Consider the following 14,915-nt stretch of genomic DNA (forward strand, 5'->3'; position numbering starts at 1 on the left):
CCAGTTCGGGTTTGTAAAATGCAGATCATGTCTCCTAAACCTGATAGACTTCTTTGAAGCAGTCACCAAAGCCGTAGATGAGGGTAAGGTGGTTCACACAGCCTATCTAGATCTCGCCAAGGCTTTTGACACCATCCCTCACTCTGGAATTATAGATAAACTCACTAAACTAGGTATAGATCCCTATGCCACAAGATGGGTTGCCAACTGGCTCACTGACAGAACCCACACTGTGAAAGTAGCAGACTCCAAATCCAGCTTCAGACCAGTGACAAGTGGAGTACCACAGGGTTCAGTCCTGGGTCCTCTCCTGTTTGGTATCTACTTCTCTGAAGTACAGGCCAACACAGAAGGTCTTTGGCTAGCTATGTTCGCAGATGACTGCAAACTAGGAGCCGTAATCAAAACTCCAAAAGATGTGGACATCCTACAAAAGGGCCTTGCTGAGACAGATGCCTGGTGTCAAAGCCATGGCCTCAAGCTCAATGCCAAAAAGTGCATTGTCATTCCTTTTGGTAAAAACTCAGTACCCATGAACTACCACATAGGTGGTAGTCTACTTAACACCGAAAGTGTGATAAGAGACCTTGGGACACAGGTGGACAGGAGTCTCTCCTTTGATAATCACATCGCCACAGTAGTCAGGAAATCCTTCTATGTAGCACACCTCATCACAAAAGCTTTCTCATCCAGGAAAAAAGAGGTCATTGTTCCCATCTACTCGACACTCATTAGACCCATTATAGAGTACAATGCCCCTTTTGGTATGTACCTCACAAGACATCTACAACAACTGGAAAGGCCACAGAAATACCTCACAAAGAGGATTACCAGCCTCAAAGAGATGCCCTATGCAGACCGTCTCAAAAAACTGCAGCTTTACTCCGTTGCATATCGCCTACTCAGAGGCGATCTCTGCCTAACACACAAAGCTATGTCAAACCCAGAGCTTTTAGACATGCTCCACTTAAAGAAATCCCAATCCCTACGAGCTACACGCTCTAGGGACCTAAACCTCGTCACCACAATAAACAGAACATGCTGGAGGGATAGATTCCTGTCCCAGAGACTTCCCATACTCTGGAACAAACTACCTATCTATATCAAACAAAGCTCCTCATTAGCACTGTTCAAGAAAAATCTTGATGATTGGATGGGAGATGGGAAATTCACTCCGGGGATCACTTCTGTGGCTCTGCTCGACAGTGGCACAGGAAAATAATTTTCTTGGGTGGAGAAAGCCAGGGTACATTTGGCTAGGCTTATATAGGCCCTAAAGCCAATAGCCTAGTACCTACCTATGAACCTATGGTGATGTCCTCCAATTTCACTGTTGAAGTATTCATTACATTAGGGACCCCCCTGCCAAGGGCGGCCGACATCTGGCCAGTATACCAAAGCCTTTAAGATGCACCATACGTCAGGTGTGTGCTCCTTGAGTAGCGTAGGGCATAAAGGTGGTGACCTGGCATATCATCCTCAGACCTTTTGCCACCAGCCCGAATGCTATCTGGTGATCATCTGTTTGAATGCCTGTCCTGTTGCTGGTTAACCAAGCCACTGCAGATAAGTCCCCATTTGGGTTTTTCTTGTCTTCTCTATCTTTAGTCTTTTGTTGCTTGTGGGGTTTCATGTCATCCAAGAAGCATAAATGCCAATGTGGGAGACAGATTCCCCCATAAAGGCCATCACAAACCGTGTCTGTTAGTCGTGCGAAGCACCAAGGCAATACATCCTGTTCAATCTGTCATGTCTTTGTTCCCAAGACCCTTTCTAGTAGGCTTTCTTCTTTGGCACTTTATCTTGAGAATCAGTGTTTTAAGCTTCTTGCTAAAGACACAATGGAGGACTTTTCCTGCTCCAAGGGACAGCTATCCGTGAAGAAGGTGGCCAAGAAATCTAGGCCAGAATCTTCTGCTGTACATCCTCCACCAGACATCTCTCCAGAGGTGAGTGAAACACTGGAGGTTCACCCAACTTTATCACTGGATTCTTTTGCTGTAACTGTGCTGGAGGCCGGTGGGGATCTGACCGTAGGCACATGTGAGGAGGCATTGTAGATGTCTGTTTCGGACATTCAGGGCAACCACGGCTGATAATCTCCAAGGGGCCTAGGGGTGTTCCTCAAATTTTAGTCAGTGAAGAAGTCCGTACTACAATCATTGAATGCCATCTGGGGTCAGAGCCTTCTAAATCTTATAAGATGGATGTACCATTAAAGAAAAAGCAGAAAAGTAAACTTATTTCTCCAGCTCCTACAGATCCACAGAGTGAATTTCAGTCCTTCAGTTAAGGCTTGTTTAGTGCTTCGATGGCTAAGACCTCCTTAGGGAGTTTCTGTTCTAGCACCCCCTTGGTCCTTTACTCCCCTTAAGAGATCCAGAGAATGGGATTCCTCTGAGGAGGAGGTGGAGTCAGATGAGGAATCCCTTGCTTACTCCTCCCAGATTTCCTCTCCTTTGGATTATGGATAAGAGGAAGAAGAATCTACCAGCCCTGATGCTTCTTTTGAAGAGATTCTTCTGGGGACAATCTGTAGGATGATAGAGTACTTTCTGAGATAAAATAAATTGTATTATGAGATGTCCTTAAGTTCGCCACTGCAGTATTTGTAACTTAAGAATTCCCTGCTGTGAAGTCCATTATCTGGCAAGTCAACCAAAGTTTGCCATTGCTTTAAGGTACGCCGAACATCACATACACACTCCTCATGTCGTGTAAGGCATAAAGATGATGTTCAGGTGTACAATGCTGCCAGTCCGAATGCTGTTTTTAACCGTCGGACTGTTTGCCTCCAGCCTCTTTTCCGGAGGTTTTTGCATTTTTCTGCTTCCTGTGATTTGCTCCAGGGGTGTTCACCAAATGCTTTGCTCCTGTGATTGCTTTTTGCAGGCTTCAATTGATCCAAATATTTCCTTATATGGACAACCTGCTGATTCTGGCATCTTCTCCAGAGGTAATTTTGCAAAGTCTTCATTTTACCATTTCTCTTCTTCAGAGCCTGAGGTTCATGATAAACTTCAAAAAGTCTTCCTTGACTCCTTCTCTGGACCATGTCTTTCTGAGTTGCAGGATTCAGACTGTGCTAATGCTGGCATTCCTGCCCCCTTCAAAAGCCTTGACTTTCATTTCTTACTTTCAAACTCTTCGTCCCCTGGCCTCCATTACAGCCAGGGAGTTTGCAAGTTCTAGAGTTCATGGCTTCTACCATTCTGATGCTCCCATGGCCAAACTCCACATGAAGAAGTTCCAGTGGTTTCTGAAGTCGGTGTGGCTTCAGCATGCACGTCCTCTAGACTTTTACAGTTCCTCTTCTCTCTTGTTTGAAGAAGGAACTTGTGTGGTGGATTCAACAGTTGTCTCTGAATCCAGGGCTTCCTTTTCATCTTCCTCTTCCCTCTCAGGATCTGTTCACAGACATTTCAGATGTGGGGTGGAGAGCAACATTTGACTCCCTGAAGGTTCAGAGAGTGTGGCCACCTCGTTAGCAGAAGGACATCACCGTCAGAGCGAAGAGTCCTTATGCTGGCTCTTCAGGCCTTTCATTCTCTTTCTCTCCGTGGCCTCTCAAGGTATTCACAGACAATACCACAGTTGTGTGGTACATCAACAAACAGGGGGCAACACAATCTTACCTTCTTTGCCTGCTCTGGTGTATGGGATCTGGCTGTCCAGTATCAAGTGACTCTTCAGGCAGTTTATATTGCTTCAGATCAGAACATTGTGGCAGACACACTGAACCAGATCCTTCACTCAATCTCACGAATGGATGCTTCACAGGAATGTTTCTGGACATTGTTCACCAGTGGAGTACTCCTCAAGTGGACCTCTTTGCCTTCCCGCTAAACAGACAGCTTTCTCTGTTTTGTGCCAGAGTCCCAGGTTCTCTGGTGTGGTAGGTGGATACCCTCTCATTTTCTTGGAAGAGGATGTTTCTTTATGCATTCCCTCCCCTTCCTGTCATTCTGAGAGTCCTGTTCAAGACTCAACAGCATGCTCCCAAAATCTTGTTGGTGACTCCCTTTTGGCAGCAACAGCATTGGCTCCCTCTATTTCTGCATTTAGCCAAGGGCAGTCATCGCAAGTTACCTCACAGGGTGGATCTACTTACACAAGACAAGGACTCTCTCATCCATCTCCACCTGTCCACGCTTCAGCTGACACTGTGGGCGATAGGGTTTTGATCCCTCATAGACACCTTTTTTCTGAGGACGTGCTGCAAGTCTTGCAGGATGCCAGGAAACCTACTACTAGGAAGTCTTACTTAGCTAAATGGAAGAGGTTTTCTATTTGGTGTCTTTCTTGTGACTGGACCCACCTACTGTGTATGTTCCTTTGGTTCTGTCTTATTTGTGTGAGTTGCTTAATGCTGGTTTGGCCTATACTTCCATTAAGGTCCACTTATCAGCTTTTTCTGCTTGTTTGCCTTTAATGCCCCTGTTAGCGTCTAGATTTGAGGCTAAGCAATTTCTTAAAGGCATCCCTAATATTAGACCTCCCAGGAAGCCTGCTCCTCATCCATGAGTTCTTAATTTCTTTCTGGAAAAATTAACTAAGGCTCCTTTTGAGCCTGCTGTTTCAGCTTCCTTGCAACATTGTTCTTGGAAGATGGTTCTTTTGTTAGCTCTTACTTCTGCCAGATCAGTATCTTAAGTTGCAAGCACCTATGGTCTGTCCATCTTTTTTTGATATTTCATGAGGACAGGGTGTCCTTGTATACAAATTTTTCATTTATGCCCACGGTGATTTAGTCACTTCATCAGTGTGTTAATTTGCCTACGTTTTTCCTCTCTTCGCAGTCTTGACAGTGAGAGGGTGCTGCATACCTTAGACATGCATAGAAAGCTCAGATTTTATTTGGATAAGACTAGAGCTATCATAAAGTCTGATCAGTTTATTTTCTTCCATTCTAGGTCTTTAGGATTGGATGTTTCCAAGCAAACTATTTCTACTTGGATTTCAAAGGCTATTTCTTTGTTACACTTTTCATGGCAAGACCTTCCTTCCTTCCTCTGTAAAGGCTCATTCTACTAGAGCTGTAGCGTCTTCTGGTGCTTTTTTTAAGGGCTCAGACACTAATTATGTACTAATGCCATTCTTCATGGCTTCTTAGAGGGCTCTACTGCTGCTTCCTCTTCCGAAATTTCTTCTTTAGTTTTGGCATTCTCCCGTAAGCTATGAATACTGCAGCAGTGAATGTAAGAACATAGTACACTTGTGTAAAATCTTAATGGTAGATTTCCTTACCTTCACTGCTGCAGTATTCACTCCATCTCCCTAGTCATTTTTTTTCTTCCTGGATGTGCAGGTTCTCTTTGATTATCCTTGGACTGCTGTTCCTACTATGGCAATGAGTTCCAAGGATGGTACACCTGAACGTCACCTTTATGCCCTACTCTATGCAAGGAATGTGTAGGTGATGTTCAGCATACCCTAAAGCAATGGTAGACTTTTGTAGGCTGGCCGGATGATGGGCTTTATGGCAATGAATCCCATAAGTTATGAAAACTGCAGCAGTGAAGGCAAGGGTATCTACTGTATGGTAAGGTTTTACACAGCTGTACTTTGTTGCAGATGGAGACCTGCTGCTGTCCTTCCTGTTTTGGCAACTTTGCTGGATGCCTCTAATGCCTGTCAGCCCCCTGCCACCAAGAAACCTGATAGGTTCTATAGGGTGCCGAAGAACTGTAAATTCTTGCACAAGTGTATTCTGCTGACCCCTCGGTGGTGTCTGAAGCTTCTGACAAGCCATCTCAATTGCTTCCTTCTCCTAACTTTCTGCCATCTGATAAAGATAGCAGAACCATGGAAAGACTAGGCAAAAAGGTTTATACCTCTGCTACCTTGGCTTTTAGAGCTGTTGATTATTAGACCCATATGTTCAGGTACTTGTTGGCTGTCCTTCCCCAGGCCTGTCAGGTGATTTCTGATCTTCCAGACTCTGAATGTATTTCCCTGTTAGGGACTTCCTCCCAGGTGGCTCGTCATTCCCTGAAGTGTAGTTATGATGCAGCAGATGCTTCTTCTAGGGCTGCTGCTTTTGTGTCTCTGAGGTATTCTTGGCTTTAGCTTCAACCTTTGCCTGACAATATTAAGGCTGAGTTTTGATGTATGCTTCTCTGGAAAATAAAGCAGCAACACTTCACCAAACAAGTGTTTAAGTCCCTTCAGGACAAGGGCAAGGCTTTACAGGAGATTAAACGTGTATTTGTTTCTCCTGTGCCTAAATTTCAGAGAAATTACCCCAATAAGCCAGCTTTGTTCATAGGCAGTCTTGCACTCCTAAGAGTAAGAAGGGTGGCAAGTGGGGTCCTCCTTCAAAACCTACTCCGACTTCTGTGCCCCAGAAGTCTCCTTTTCCTGATAAACCCGATGCTGTCTGACTATAGTATTCTTACCAGCCACTTTCCTTTTTTCTCTTTGCCCACCTCTCTCTCTCTCCTTGTTTGGTTAAAGATTACTTAAGATTTCCTGGGTTCTGCTCATTATCTGCCAGGGTTATTTCATGGTCTGGAATTCTCTTCCCCCTTTTATGGGAATTCCTTAGCCCTCTTTCCAGTGGTGCTTTGAGATGCTTTGATTCAGGGTACTACTATTCAAGTGGTGCCTGTGTCCCAAGGAGGAGTGTGTTACTCCAAGATGTTTCTAGTGCCCAGGAAAGAGGGTACTTGGGGACCAGTTCTAGATCTCTCTCATCTAAACACTTTTCTGAAGTTGCCCTCCTTTCGAATATTGTCTCTTCAGACTTTGTTCCCTCTTGCTTCCTCAGGCTTATATGATGTCTCTTGATCTCAAGGATGCTTATCTACATATTCCTATTCATCCCCTTTTTAGGAAGTTTTTACATTTCTCTGATGCTTCCTGGCATTTGCATTTCTGTTCTTTGCCCTTTGGCCTTCCTACTGCCCTTAGAGTAATCACCAAATACCTTGCTCCTGTGATTGCTTTTTGCAGGCTTCAGGGCATCCAAGTCTTTCCTTACCTGGACAACCTCCTGTTTCAGGCATCTTCTCCAGAGATCTTATGGCAAAATTTTCATTTTGCCATGTCCCTTCTGCAAAGCCTGGGGTTCATAATGAACTTCGCAAAGTCTTTTCTGACTTCTTCTCAGGAGCATGTTTTTTATGGAGTGCAGGATCCAGACTGTGCCTATGCTGGCATCCCTGCCTCCTCCCAAGGTCTTAACTCTAATTTTTTTTTTCAAACTCTTCTTTCTGTGGCCTCAATAACAGCCAGACATTTCTGAGAGTTCTGGAGTCCATGGCCTCCACAATTCCTATGCTCCCTCTGACCAAACTCCACATGAGAAAGTTTCTTCTGAAGTCAGTTTGGCTTCAAGATGCTCATCCCTTCGAATTTAGTTATTCTTCTACCTTGTCTCAAGGAGAAACTCCAGTGTTGGATACAAGTTGTCGGTAAATCCAGGGCTTCCTTTTCATCCCTCTCTTCCCTGTCAGGAGCTGTTCACAGATGCTTCAGACATGGGATGGGGGCAGCATTTGGCTCCCTAAAAGTGCAGGGTGTTTGATTGTGTCATCAACAGAAAAGAGCACATGAATGTCAGAGATGTGAGCTCTTCTGTTGGCTCTTTATCCTCTCTTCTCCCCAGGACCTCTCAAGGTGTTTATGGAGAATACCGCAGTGATGTGTTATGTAAACAAACGGGGGAGAAGATCTTGTCTTCATTGCCGGTTGGCACTCCTTTTGTGGAAATTTGCTATCCAGTATAAGGTGACCTTTTCAGGCTGTTTTCATTCCCTCTGCTCAAAACATTGTGGCAGACACTCTGAGCATGTCCATAACTCAATCCCATGAATGGATGTTTCATAGGGATGAGTTTCTGGATATTGTCCACCAGTGGGGTACTCTTCAGATAGAATTTTTTTGCCTCCCCTCTAAACAACTTCCTCTGTTTTGTGCCAGAGTCCCAGGTCCTCTGGTTTGAAAGGTGGACACCCTGTCTTTTTCCTGGAATGGGATGTTTCTTTACACTTTCCTTCCTTTTCCCCTCATTCCAAAAATCCTGCTCAAAATTCAACATAATGCTTCCAAAATCTTGTTGGTGACTCCCTTTTGGCAGAGACAGTATTGGCACCCTCTTCTGCATTTAGCCAAGGGCAGTCATCACAAGTTACCTCACAGCATGGAACTACTCACAGAAACAAGGGACCTCTTATCCATCCCCAGCTGTCCACTCTTCAACTGCCACTGTGGGTGATAGGATTTTGATTCCACATAGACACCTTTTTTCTGAGGAAGTGTTTGGGGTCCTGCAGGAGGCCAAGAAACGCAATACTGGGAAATCCTACTTATCCAGATGGAAGAGGTTTTCTGTTTGGTGTCTTTCTTATAACCTGGATCTACTTTCTGTGGCTGCACCTTTGGATGTCCATCGTGTTTCACTGCTGCAGTCATTACACTTGCGTTATCCTGCCGTCCGGCGGTCCCGCAGTCTGCCAGAGTTCCAAAGTCTTGGTCCGGCGTCGGTTGCTGTCACTTCTTCGCTGACATCAGTGCGCCAGGGGTATATAAGATGCAGCCGACACCATTTTCTTCAGTCTTTCTTGCTGCGCGGTGCCCGAAGCAAAAGCAGCTCGCAAGTGCCGGTCGGCCAACTCCTGAGATTTCAAATTCAGTTTCAAATCCGAAGTCTTCAATAAAGCTAAGTACCCTGTTGGGGAACCTTTTTCTTGCCTCAGACCAATGTCAGTAAAAGTTAATAATTGTATTTCTTGTGGGAAACAAATACCTCATAAGGATTTTCATTCTTACTGTATTCCATGCCTAGGCCCAGATCACAACGTCACTAGTTGTCGGTTTTGTGCTAGATTTAACAAATGCATTATTAAACGTCTGTTTGATTTTTCTCGCCATTATTTTGGCCGAAGGTTTAATTATACCATGCCGTCAGAAAACCAATGACCGGAATTCACAAAAAACGCAAAGATAAGGATAAGGACAAGGACAGGCATCCGAGGCCCAAAACTGACGACGAAGCCTCTTCTAGGCCAGTCGCCGGTTCTGAGTGAGGCGCTTTCGCAGCCCCCTGACACCTGCTACCTCAGAGCCGCAGGCCGCGACCGACTCCGTGGCGTTGCCTAGGCCTCTGGATACTCAAGGTGTTGGGCCTATATAGACTAACCCTTCAGATGGGTCCGGAGCCGCTGAGCAGGCATCGGCTTCTGAGGGTGTTTTCAGACCTTCACAACTTACCATTGCATTTACAGCCAAGTCTAAAACTACAATAAAGACAAAGAAGCAAGTACAGCATTCACCTGGACAGGTCTCCATGCCTAAAAAGCAGATGCTCAAAATGGCCGAAGACTTAATTACTCTGATCAGGGGTTCCCATCCCCCTCCTGATAAAAGGCCTAGGCAGGATACAGACTATGATTCCTCTGACCAGGTTTCTATATATTCTGATTCCTCTTCAGACCAGGGATATTCTTTACCCCCCTATGAGGACTCTGATGCTGAAGAATCTATTCCTTCAGCCTCTCTTCCTGAGGATTACTGTTTTGGGGAAACTTTACATACCATGAGAGAGCATTTCCATTGGGAGGGCCAGGATTATTCAGAATCCAAGAAAAGGCTCAGAGACTTTCTTTTATTGCCTCAGCACAGGCCCCTTGCTATTCCGCCAGTGTTGGATATTGTGGACGATGTGTTCTCTGAATCCAGTTTAAATCCAGATTCTTTACCCCCTGCTCCTGCTCCAGTCAAGCCAGACAGGTACTACAGAGTCCCTGACTCTCACAAATTTCTTTATAAAAACCCTGCTGCTGACCCAGAAACTATTTCCCAGGGTCTCAAAGGGGTAAAGGCTTCCACGTCTAAAAATCCAGTTCCCTCGGACAGGGATTCTAGAGCATTAGACAGATGGGGGAAGAAAGTTTACACCTCTGCAACTTTAGCAGTGAGGGCTTTAAACTGCCAGTTTTGCATGCTTAAATATCAACAATATTTACTGTCTCAGTTAAAACAGAAAATGAGTACAAGTGCAGAACAACCTGATTTTAAGGAAATGCAGGATTTATTGCATGCAGCTGAACAAATGGGAAAGCATACTTTGCAATGTGGTTTTGATTCATTAGAAGCTTCTTGTAGAGCAGCAGTTACAGGATCTGTGATTTGAAGGCATGCTTGGTTAAAGGAGCAAAGCTTACCAGATCATGTTAAGGCAAAATTATTGGATGCTCCTTTACAGCAAGATATTTTATTTGGTGTTAAGGCAGAGGAGGTATTAAAGAAAATGGAGGATAAGGCAAAATCTATGCAAACAGTGAAGAATTTCTTACAGGTACAGCCACCAAGATTTAGCAGAAATTGGCCTACTAAAAATTGGTCCTTTCCAGTGTCAGACAGGCCACAAAGAGGCAGATCTCAGCCCCAAGGATCTTACAGACCACGACAGTGGGGTGCTTCAAACCCAAAAGGAGGTGAGGACAAGTCACAACCTTACAGGGAACAATCCCAATGACCTCTTCAATGCCAACAACTTCCCTTTGGCAGCTCCCTTAGAAGGGAAACACTTTTTTTTTCAAAAAAACTGGCAAGCAATCACCCAAGAATGGTGGGTGCTGAATGTTGTGTGGTTACAGGTTCTCTTCCACTTTTTTTTTCCTGTATGAAGGGCAGACCTGCCACAAATCTCAAAATCCACAAACAACAAAAACAAAATAAATTACAGCCCCTCATGGAGTCATGAGAAAAGTACCAAGTACCACAGCAGGAACAAGGGAACAAGGTCAACTCTACTCCTGGTCCCTGGAAAGCAGACTAGAAAGAGGACCATTACAGACTAGACCCTTAAAATACCTTTCCCCATGTTCTGATGTTTCAAATGTTGACACTACACAAATTCCATATGCCAGAATGCATATGAGGAAATTACAATGGTACCTAAAAAGTGTTTGGACTCACCACTCTCACAGCTTGGAAACGGTAATACCACTAATTCCCTGCCTACAACAGGAGTTTCGATGGTGGGCACAGGCATGTCACCTCAACAAGGGTCAGCCTTTCACTCTACCCACAGCCAGGCAGACTTTAACAACAGATGCTTCAGATTACGCCTGGGGAGCACACATGACAGGAAAATGTATTCAGGGCAAATGGACCACAGACCGAATGTATCTTCACATCGATCAAAAAGAGATGTTGGCTGTGCAAAATGCCCTAACAGCTTTCAAGGACCTTCTGCATCCAGGAAAATTATTATTAAAAAACAGACAACACCACAGTAATGTGGTACATAAACAAGCAAGGGGGCACTCATTCTTACCCCCTATGCAGACAAGCCATGACCTTGTGGAGCACAGCTCTAACTTATCAAGTTCATCTGCAAGCACAATTCCTGCCAGGAAAGAAAAATACTCTGGCAGACAACCTAAGCAGAAACATCATAGATCCTCACGAGTGGAAATTAAATCCACAAGTTTTCGGCATGATAATGCAAAAATGGGGGGTGCCCGGACATAGATCTCTTTGCCTCCCCACTGAACTGCCAACTACAAAAATTCTGCAGAAGGACTTATCACACACAAGCATGGAAAGTGAATGCTCTTTCGTTCAGCTGGAAAAGCCTACACGTTTATGCCTTCCCTCCTCTGCCTCTCCTTTCAAAGGTTCTCCTAAAAGCCAGACAAGAAAAACCACAGATGATTCTGATTGCTCCAGACTGGCCATGCCAGCATTGGTACCCAATCTTAAAGAACTTAGCTCAAGGCCCACCTTGGATTTTGCCTCAAATTCCACACCTGACTCAACAAAACAATCAGATCCTGCACAGTCAGCTCAAAACCTTATCCCTGGCTGCATGGCAGATTCATTAGCCAAACAGGCAACACCTCTCTCTAAAGCTGTTAGGATGTCATTTTTGAGGCCAGGAGGCCTAGCACCAGGAAATCTTATTCAGAAAAGTGGAAGAGATTCTGCGCCTGGAACCAGGCTCAAAGCCTTGACCCTCTTGTCCCTAACATTCCTCAGGTACTACAATACTTAACTGAGATGCTGGACAAAGGACTATCATTCTCATCCATTAAGATCTACGCCTCTGCCATCTCGGCTCATTACAACACAGATCCTCCTATTTTCTCTCATCCTTTGCTAAAGCAGTACTTCAGAGGGGCTAAAAACATAAGACCACCCCGGAGAGCACCAACACCTACTTGGGACCTCAATTTTGTCTTGGAAAAACTCACTTTACCTCCTTTTGAGCCAGCCAACTCAGCAGAATTATAATGTATATCATGGAAAACTGCCCTGCTACTGGCAATAACCTCAGCACGAAGAGTCTCAGAACTACAGGCACTAATGGCAGTGGTGCCTTTCATCATTTTCCACCAAGACAGGGTTTCCTTAAGAACAAACCCTTCATTTATGCCTAAGGTGGTATCCAGTGTGGCTCTTAACCAAACTATTCATTTGCCAACATTTTATCCAAATCCTCAGAATAAAGGGGAGACCTTGGACATACACAGGCAATTACGCTTCTACTTGGACAAAACAAAAGCTTTCAGGAAAACTGAGCAATTGTTTGTATCCTATGCTGCAAGATCACAGGGAAAGGCTATTTCAAAGCAGACCATTTCAAAGTGGATAGGACACTGCATCCGATTCTGCTACACACAGCATGGGAAAGTTGTACCATCTAACATTAGACCACATTCCACCAGGGCAACTGCAACTTCTACTGCCTACCTTAGAAGGAGTACCTACCAAAGACATTTTGGAAGCTGCAACTTGGAGTTCAGTGCACACTTTTACCAAGCATTATCACTTGCCTCTTTACTCTAGATCCAGAGCTGGCTTTGCCACTGCAGTGCTGCAGGGCCTCATAGCCACACCAAATCCTCTTTAGAACCAGCTGCCCTGACTCAGCTTTGGGATTCTACCCAAGTGTAATGACTGCAGCAGAGTGTCTTCACTGCTGCAGTCCTGGTTACCCACCCGCCATCCCCACTTTCTTAGCTGGGTCTTATCTATAACTTTCTACACTATATTTTCTATGTGGTGTATTTGCTGGTTACTGAAGGTTTTGTTTTTACCTTATGTATGTTTTGTAGGCAATATGTATTGCCTATCTTTTTGGGGGCACCTGACATCTGGGGCAAGAAAAACTGAAGAAAATGACATCGGCTGCATCTTATATACCCCTGGCGCACTGACGTCAGGGAAGAAGCGACAGCAACCGACGCCAGACCAAGACTTTGGAACTCTGGCCGACTGCGGGTCTGCCTGACGGCAGGATAACCCAAGTGTAATGACTGCAGCAGTGAAGACACTCTAACATCTACATTTATGGTAGGTACAAAACTGTACTTTCTATCTGTGTGAATTGCTCAGTGCTGGGTTGGCCTATTCTTCTGTTAAGGCCCACCTATCAGCTATCTCTTCTTGTTTGTCTTTATCTCCTCCTTTAGCTTCTAAATTTGAAGCTAAACAACTTCTTAAATGCGTCCTTCATATTAGGCCTCCCAGGAAATCTGTTCCTCCTCCCTGGGACCTTAATTTTATTTTGGAAAAATTGACTCAGGCTCCTTTTTAGCCTGCAGCTTCAGCTTCCTTGCAGCATTGCTCTTGGAAGACTGTACTTTTGTTAGCCCTTACTTTGCCAGACAGGTGTCTGAACTTCAAGCCCTTATGGCTTCTCCTCCTTTTTTGGTGTTTCATAAGGAGAGGGTGTCCTTGCATACTAATCCTATTTTTATGCCCAAGGCGGTGAATGAGTTGTACCTTAATCAGTCTGTTCATTTGCCCACTCTTTCCCTTCTCCACAATCTGACAGAGAGAAGGTGCTGCACACATTGAATGTGCAGAGACAACTCAGATCTTATTGGATAAGACTTAAGACCATTAGAAAATCTGATCAGCTCTTTGTTTCATTTCATCTTAGGTCCTTAGGATTAGCTGTGTCCAAGCAGAGAGTATTCCTTGGATCTCTAAAGCTATTTCATTTTGTTATTTCTTTCATGGTTAAGAGCCTTCCTTATTCTGTTAAGCCTCATCCTACTAGAGCTGTGGCTTTCTCTGGTGCTTTTTTCAAGGGTTTGGATACTAACTGTGTTCTTGAGGCAGCTACCTGCACTGCTGTGCATACTTTTACCAAGCACTACAAGTTGGATGGAATCTCCAGAGCTAAAGCTGGTTTTGCTAGGGCCATCCGTCATTGCTTCGTAGAGCGCTCTGCTGGTCTTTCCTCGTGCTTCTCTTCTTCCTGAGCTTTGACACCCTCCTTAGTGTAATTAATACTGCAACAGTGAACTGTATGGTCATAATACAGTTGTGTAAAATCTCAGCATAAGAGTAGATGTCCTTCTCTTCACTGTTGCAGTATTCATGTACTGACTACCTTTTTTTCCCCTTGGACTGACATTCCTACTGGGGATATCAGTTTTGAGGATGGCTCCACCTGGACATCACCTTTATGCACTACGCTGCACGAGGAGCATACGCATGATGTATGGTGTACCGTAAAGCAACCTAAAGGCTTTGGTATACTGGCCAGATGTTGGGCCACCCTTGGCAGGGGGGATCCCTAGTGTAATGAATAACCAACAGTAAAGAGAATGACATCTACCTTTATGGTAAGATTTTATGCAACTGTACTTTATCCCCTAATAACATAAAAAGCATTCCCAGATGATAGAGGTAAATGCTGATAAAATAGCAGAATAGTGACTTAAGTAGATATAGGATACATTCTCCTCAAAGTGCAGTTACTACTTTAAAATCTTTGCTCACACTTTGCAGTCTGTACTTTTGTTTTACAAACAGTTGCCTATCTTTGTTGTTTCAAGTGCATAAATCTTTGTCCTTTTTGCAGTTTTGTGCCACAAAGGTTTTAAAGTATTTATAGTCATCATATGTAGATTAGTGTTCTTATTGTTATTTTTACAGAGTTTTATCTTAAT

General features: G+C 44.4%; 1 protein-coding gene across 1 annotated transcript in view; it reads left to right on the forward strand.

The window, feature by feature from the left end:
- HLTF (helicase like transcription factor) overlaps positions 1-14,915 on the forward strand; it is a gene marked incomplete in the record, with an annotated part of 1,324,997 nt that overhangs the window by 434,476 nt on the left and 875,606 nt on the right.

This window comes from Protopterus annectens, chromosome 4.part1 (assembly GCF_019279795.1).
Source record: "Protopterus annectens isolate FY-2018-M chromosome 4.part1, PAN1.0, whole genome shotgun sequence".
Lineage (NCBI taxonomy): Eukaryota > Metazoa > Chordata > Ceratodontiformes > Protopteridae > Protopterus > Protopterus annectens.